Source organism: Mchenga conophoros, linkage group LG20 (genome assembly GCF_057382185.1).
Source record: "Mchenga conophoros isolate Kocher_MC1m ecotype Shallow Benthic linkage group LG20, M_conophoros_male_GT1.1, whole genome shotgun sequence".
Taxonomy (NCBI): Eukaryota; Metazoa; Chordata; class Actinopteri; order Cichliformes; family Cichlidae; genus Mchenga; species Mchenga conophoros.
Genome location: NC_140545.1, coordinates 18,702,807 through 18,710,822, shown reverse-complemented (window position 1 = coordinate 18,710,822; position 8,016 = coordinate 18,702,807). Strand labels below are relative to the sequence as shown.

General features: G+C 41.1%; 1 long non-coding RNA gene across 1 annotated transcript; it reads left to right on the top strand.

Moving 5' to 3' along the window:
- The first annotated feature begins 1,084 nt into the window (after positions 1-1,084).
- Positions 1,085-1,873, top strand: LOC146550615 (uncharacterized). Its single transcript, XR_014890186.1, has 3 exons — positions 1,085-1,449; positions 1,544-1,661; positions 1,751-1,873. It is a non-coding gene; the product is annotated as an uncharacterized LOC146550615 (long non-coding RNA).
- The last annotated feature ends 6,143 nt before the right edge of the window (positions 1,874-8,016 follow it).

Here is an 8,016-nt window from a genome sequence, read left to right as displayed (position 1 = left end):
TTATTGCCAACAAAGGTTATGTTACAAAGTATTGAGTTGTGTTAGGGAAAATATTCTAAAACACTTCTTCGGTAAAGACTCAGAGAAGAGAAACACACAGAACTTCTTGCTAGCAAGGGCAGTCTCAATGACTCGCGCTGAGCACTGCCCCTGGTCTTTATTTTATACTCCATTGAACGTGTGTGTGTGTGTGTGTGTGTCCTGCTGATCAAAGGGTCATAAAAGGTACATTCTTGGTCAGGAGAAGGGTGAAGAAGTCCAGCAGTTAAAGCACTTAGACTAAAACAAACGTAACTACGTTAATCCTGCCATAAAACAATAAAACCAGGTACAAGCTCTCTCGTTCTCCCAGGACGTGGGGGTGCATTCCTGAGGTGCACGCCAAGCCTGCAGCCTGCTAGAGATCACACACAATTGATTATATGCCTCTAAGTATACATGGTTGAATATTTCCTAATACAAATAACTACATGCAGTATTCTACCATATGCAAACTTATATCACTAAAAGATTATACTGACTACTAAATACAATTTTCCATAGACAAGTTGTATTTTTGTTATTGACCAAATACTTATTTTCCACCCTGATTTACGAATAAATTCCTTACAAATCCTACCATGTGGATTCATGGATTTTTTTTCACATTCTGTCTCTCACAGTTGAAGTGTACCTCTGGTGCAAATTACTGACCTCTGTCATCATTTTAAGTGGGGGAACTTGCACAATCGGTGGCTGACTAAATACTTTTTTGCCCCACTGTAAATTCAAAGTGGATAAGGATGAAGTCTGGGACAGGAGATGAGGTATTTCAATATGACAGTTCATTTTTCATTGTAGCACATTTCCATTGCGAGAGTGATACCTTTCATCTATGGATCCGTGGTACTTTGATTTGTTTGTTTATTTGTCACTTTCTACTCAAGCACCTAGAGCAAGGAGTCACACAGGGAGAGTTGCTCGAAGATGAGGATGAGGATGAAGAAGACTATGTAAGTTTAGTTCATTGTGATAATAATTTAAATGTCATGGATTTTTCATTTTTTGCTTCATTTTTTATTATGTCCATTTAATTTCAGGCGCTACCAGTAAAGCAAAAAAACAAAACAAAAAAAAACGGCCTTGGAAGAACTCTTTGAAGAGGAGGACAACGAGCTGCAGTCATTCCAACAATGGCAGCCCGTTCTTTCCCTGGCCCAGAGAGTGGATCAGGAAATCCAGCAGTATAGAAGCCTAACCCCCATCCCCTGCAAGGATAACGCTGTTAGGAGGTGGTGGGTAGGTGTATTGTTGTTGTTTGGGTTTTGTTTTCCTTTTGGTTGTAGGTAGGCGAGGCGGGGCTTGATGGCATTCCAGCACACCTGCGACGCATCGGACGTCATCAGTGAGCAATTTTAGGGAGCAGAGTAACGGACGTCTGGTGTCGGAGTATTGTCGCTGTCACAAGTGGTAATGAGTCAGCACAGGCTGCATCTGTTGATTTTACGCTGTGGAGCTGTATGTTTTAAAGGATCCACGTTTCACCTGCTTCTCTTTGTCTTAGCCTGTTCCATCGCCTGCCCGCCTACCTAGGATTTTGTGTTGGCTATTGTGGATCCGCGACGGAGTGCTACGTACCATCAGGCGGCGATCACCGCAGCGGCTGTGGTTTGGGTGGTCAAGTAAGCTCTCCAACTCTCTCCGTCCACTTGTGTTTAACGTTCGGCTATCAACGGTACGCCATAAGCTGTGTTTTGTTCCCTGTTGTCAGGTAGCTCCGGTGCATCTGCTGCCTACCTGCATACTTCAGCTCCGTCTCATCTCCTCGGTGTTTATCTCCTGGCACATTTTTATCCATCACTGTATATAGCCCCTTCCCTTGTAAATATTCCCCCACTCGTGTATATATAAAGCTTGCATCACAAACTATTTTGCGTCCGTGTGTGTTTCTGCCACGTAATCCATCTGTGTAATCCAGCAGACCTAACAAACGCCACCCTATGGTGGTGGAGCAAGAGAGAGACTCTGCCCCTGCTGTCAGCACTGGCTGAAAGGTTTCTGTGTGTGCAGGCATCCTCCACCCCGTCTGAGAGGGTGTTCTCCACAGCTGGAGAGTCCAGAAAGATCACATAGCCTTCCTGACAAAGCAGATATGCTTATATTTCTGCAAAAGAATCTTTAATTCTCCATAGTTGATGAATTGCACAGTGCGCAGTTCCATTGGACTTGAGCTGATTGTATTTTTTGCTGGCTGGTATAGTTTTATTTTTGAGTGTTTAGCTCATATATACTTTTAAAAAGGAGAGTGTAAATGTTACTGGACATTCTTGTATAACAGCCACAGAATAATTTATGTTATACTTTGTTATTGCTACAGAAGAATAATTATTTTACTATTATTTTACATTTACAACTTTTTTTCTGGGGACCTCGTGGCACCCCATCGAGGAGCCATAGGCTGTGGACCTCTTAAGATCTCACTGTTGGGTTTGTAAGGTCATGTTACTCATAAATTTCTATCTTGTTCAAAGATAAGATATAAAACAAAATTCCAAGCTAATCGACCTGTGTGTTCTCCTTTTTTAAAAATAAGAATCGATAAAGAATCAAATTGTTAAACAGAATGGAAAATGGAATCGGAATCATGAAAATCTTATCAATTCCCATCCCTACTTGTGGCCATAGCTCAATGCAGCAGCTTCGGCAATGGAAGTGCTGAACATGGTCTATTTGGACTCAGTGTCCAAAGTCTCCCTCAGAATGCTGTTGAAGCTCTGCCGGAGGTGTGAGTTAAAGATCTTGTGGACCAGGGCCTCTGCCAGGTGTTCTTAGTGCATCCTTAATATAATTAATAACTTACCACCAGGTGGTGATCAGTTGGGGGCAAGGAATGCTGTTTGTATAGTCACTCATTAAGACCATGTTGAACACTAATTAAACGCTAACTGTTAATTCTCTCCTCCCTGTCAGCATTGTAGTTGTAAGAGCAGTACCAAAGCTTTGGTTTCCTTCTCCTGCAGTACAGTGTCATTTCACTGAGACCCAACATTTTAGGACATATTTCTTGCATATTTCATTATGGCAGAATGCACAAGCACATACATTGTTGTTGCTATCATGGTGCTTTCTGTCTGGTTTGCCCTTTTGTATAACTACTCAATTTGCATTTAAATTTAGATTTTATTGAATAAAAAAAACAAAAAAACAAAAACATCATCATGCCATGCTTTCACTTTCAGAAACATTATTCATCAATAACTATAGAATGCCAGCATCACTTTTTGTTTTATTGCTTTATCTTGCTTGTTCTCTCATGACCTGGGTGGCCAAGACAGGGAAGAGGACACAGGAAAGAGGATGCAGACACCACACTGAGCCTCGTAGGCACAGTGAACACAAGATTTTATTTTGGCATGCGAGGGTGACACACAGGGATTAATTGTAAAACACTAAACATGAACTAAAGGTGAGAGGAAAGAAACCTAACCTCTGGAGTTGGTCAAACTGAAATACTTGCGCAATACTACAAACCTAAGAAACTGAGAATTAACTCATTCTATGGCAGGCAAGAAACTCAGAGTTATTAGATACAACACTAGTGAATTACTATGGGACACTATGAACAAAAACAGAAATATGAAGCACTAACTATACTAGAAGAATCTCAGCAATTCACTAAACAGTCACAAAACATGAAACAAGAGTCACACTACAAGTGCGGTAAGAGAGCCCACAGGAAAAAGTCTGTTTAGCTGGCTGGAGAGGCAGCCAGGGAACCCGACACTGGGTATTTTCCAGAACAGGCACCCTAAGTTGCAGGGCAGGTGGAGGATTACGGAGCTACGCTCACAAAGTCATTTTACAGGTGGAGGCGAGGCTTGGGGGAAGTAAGGTCTGTGTGATGCTAAACCAGTCCAGATTAACTAACTGTGGAAAACTGGACAGGGAGGCAGACAGGTGAGTAAATGCCGAAAACAGCGAGCAGACCAGCAGCTGCGTGTAGGGAAGGTAAATGACAGCGGGATCCATCCGTGAGGCTGATATGAATAGAAAGACAAGATTAGCTCAAAAACTACTATGACGATAAGTATTTAACTGTGGCTTTCAGTAACAAGGGTTAGCTGACGTTCCGGCAAGGAATGTTTGTGAGTCTTAAAAGTCTGTCTGCTGATTACTCACAGGTGGAGCAAAGACAGGAGGTGTGGCAACTCTGCCCAGTGGTGGACTCACTGGCACGGTGGAAAACCCAGCACTCACCTGGACTAGGACATGTTCAATGTGTACAACCTCTGTTATATTTATAGAAACCCTAATCGTGCATGGATATATGTGTAAAAAAAAGTGAATGAATTTCCATTAGCTGCTCATCACTGTGTTTGATGTGGAGTTCCGGGAAGAGAAGAACATGCTCCACTCTGAGCTTCTGCAAGGCGCCAAGAACTTTTTGAATTTTCTTCACCTCTGAAGACTAGTCAAGGGAGATGAGGACCCTGTTACCTTTGTAGGTGAGTTGCTGGGTTTTTGACAGATGCAGTATTAATTCCCTATTTAGCGTGAACTAGTAAGGACCCGAGACGAGTGGTGAAGTTCATTTTATTATGTCTTTCACAAGTGTTATTGTTGATTTCCCCTGGTAGCTTTGCCAGATCCTACGCCGCACTCCTCGTGACCGGTGGACTTCCTTATTGCAACTGACTCTGGTTTTCTCATCATCCTCGTTCTTCTCAATCTGAATGTGACCTTTAATACAATTTCTCACTCTATCCTCTTTGTATCCTGTAGACTTGTATCCATTGGCATTAGTCATAACCAGTGTTAGGACTAACGCATTATTAAGTAACGCGTTACAGTAACTACGTTATTATTGTGGTAACGAGCATGGTAACTAGTTATTGTGCCAAAACCAGGAACGCGTTACTCGTTACTGGGATTTAAATAGGCTCATTATTCGTTACTTCGTGTGGTGGCTATCGCGGAGTTTCCACAGATTCAATAACATTAGCAAGTGGTGGAGGCCAGCAGGTGGATGAAGGAAAAGGGAGGCAGGAGGAGCAGAGACCCGAAGCGGCTGCCAGTCTGAGTATCAGGTGAACTGAACTTCAGGTAAGAAGTTATGACCTGCAGTCTGAGTCAGATATAAACAAAGTTTAGGTGGAGTTTATTATCGTTGTGCTGACTTTTTCGTACCGCGTACTAGCTAGCATGACGGAGTTTCTATACAGCTGGGTGGGTGCTATGTTACTGATGTTGAACTTTATTTTGTTCATATGGTTAATTATTAGATTTGCCAACTGTCCCGTAAAAAACAGAATCGTCTTGCATTCAGAGAAAATATTACGCGTTTCGTATTGAGGCGAAAAGGAACATTTTGTCCCGTACTTCAGCTACAATGAAAAAGAGACAAAGCTGGAGTTATTCTGTGTTTATGCTGCACAGCTGCCTCTTCTTCTCTCATCCTCTCCCCTCCCTCTCCTGTTTCTACTTCAATCATGAAACTGATCAGTGATCAGCTGATTGGCTTTTCTCTCTTGTTTATTAATCGCCCACTTTGTGCCAGAAAGAGGAAACCAGCGGATGTCGCGCTAACGTTTAAGCTTGATCAGCTGATGTTAGAATTTATTTAATATTACTTTCTAGTATCAGCTGATGTTTGTTGAACAGGTGATGGAGAAACAGGTTTACCTTTTAGGTGACATGAATGAGTTGAAGGGAAGTTATGAACTGTTTCTGAGAGACAAATAACACCAGGATCCTTTTCTAAGTAGCCAACAGCTTGTAACTGTGCAGGGGCGAGTCTAGCAAAGTTTTGTCAGGGGCCCAGGTGGGGCATTAACAGGGAGAGGGGGGCACAAAGAAATACTTTTCTTTCTTATTCTCATTTAAAATGTCTAGCTTTTAAAAAAATAATTATCTGAGTCTTACAACAAACAATTGATTGATTGATACATATATACCATCAGAACAGTGTACATCACTGTCACAACAGTGTTTGTTTTCATTCAAAGTCTGTATGATTTTTCCTATAATGGTGGGCCGGTCTCTAGTCAAATTCCCCGGGACGATTTTTTTTTTGTCCCAGTCCAGCCCTGTATGCAGTTCATCTGCAGTCTGGTGTTACCTACTGAAGGAAATTGCCGTCCCGGGTTCCCTCCGTGGCGTGAGCGATAAGCAGAGTTTTTCCCTTTCCTTATAAGATTCCTAATTATTCAAAGTAACACTCAGGTATGCCGTTCAGCGGGTTAGTTACAGCGCCGGGAGCAGTTAGGAGAACAAAGTGACACATAGACTGTTTCAGTTTGCTCTCCCACAATCAACTCAAGGTTTATTAAGTACACAACAGCTTATATAGAGGAAAAAGGTTCGTGTGTCAGCATGTTCTCAGTTCAAACCGGTACAGACCAAATAAGGAAACGTCTTCCTGCCTTGTGAGCAAAGAAGTATCCTTTGTGTAGTTTATCTCTTCAGTTACAATTTATGGTCATCCCAGCAAAATACACTCCTAGACATAGAATACAGAGTTCTTTCATTAGTGAATTCTGAAACAAACCACCTGGCTTTTTAACAAGCTCTTTTCTAAAAGATAAGGAAGGGAGGATGGGAGTAAGGAAGTGGTCTCGTCTCTGTGGTATTTTCGACCTTGGGGTACCAGCCTGTGATTCTTACACATCAATTCTTGGGTCACAGAGAAAGAGAAAAACAACTAGTAAATGGGCCTTATTGAGTAACTCTTTTCTGTATAATATCACTACAAAACAATATCCTGTAAATGCTACCATGGTATCAAAATATCACAACACCTACATCTTCCTATTCAGAAAGCAGAATTTCCGAGTTCTGAGTAGGGGAGACCGGGGATAGTTGTAACATTTTTGACATTTCTGTCTGTAAATTGGAGCTCGTTTAAGGTAGTGGATTCAAAATGTAATGCAAAAGTATTTACATGTCTCTGCTATTAAATAGTGCAGCTATTTTCTCTGCAGCACAATTACCCATTGCATGGTATGGCCTCAAACACAAAGAGTGAAATGTTACAATTAACCCCATAGTCTGGGTTAGTTGTAACATATCCTGGGGTGAAATGTAACACAATGAAATAAGGGTATACTGATAAAATATTAACATGTAATCTTTGTTTATTCAACACATGAATGCACTTACATCCATTTATGTAGCTATGTGTGTGTGTGACAGAATGCAGAAATCTAGCTTTTGAACACATTCCAACCCCCCAAAAAAGACAAATTATGGAATTTTCTGCAACTGAATATTTCATTAATTTTGGTTGGTCTTCCTAGAGTTTGGCCTCATTGGCTCAGTGGGCATTATAACCTACAACTCTTGCACCAATTTTGAACATAACAATGAAGCTGAAAAAATTTCGTTGTGCACCAGCATCGCAATTCCATTACTTTTTATCATGGCTTACCTTGGTGTGGTTTGCAAAGTGCTTCAGAAAGATGAGGAAATCTGTTTCTTGCATCCATCCTGATTTATTTCCACTACCAGTACTTCCTACTGGTCCATCTCTGACACAGTGGTCTGCATAATGTATGTGTGGGAACACAAACAGTGGAGGAATTGTGTTGCCAATGGCCTTAACCGCATATACAAATGCGACCAGTGAACCTCTCTCTGCTGATGTCGTTGCCCCAACTTGTTTAATATAAGTTAAAGTAATAGTGTGGTAAGTTGTAACATCTGCATTATTGTTACAACTAACCCAGACTGTTGCTGTTACAACTGACCCAGACTCCTACAGCCATGAACTAGCTAACATTACAGCCAACGGCTAAAACATTAGCACTAAAGACCTACACAGAATAGACATACAAATAACATAATTTAAGTTTGATGAGTTTAACTGCAAAGCAAATAATGCTATTAAACATTGAAATAAAGTTGAAAAACTTACTTTTTGGCATACAAATTACTTTTTTTCATGTTAAATTATCTGTGTTTGACAAAATGTGCTGATTTTTCACATGTGATAGCAGAACTGAGTTGGGCATGCACAGGATGAGTCACATCATGTGAAAC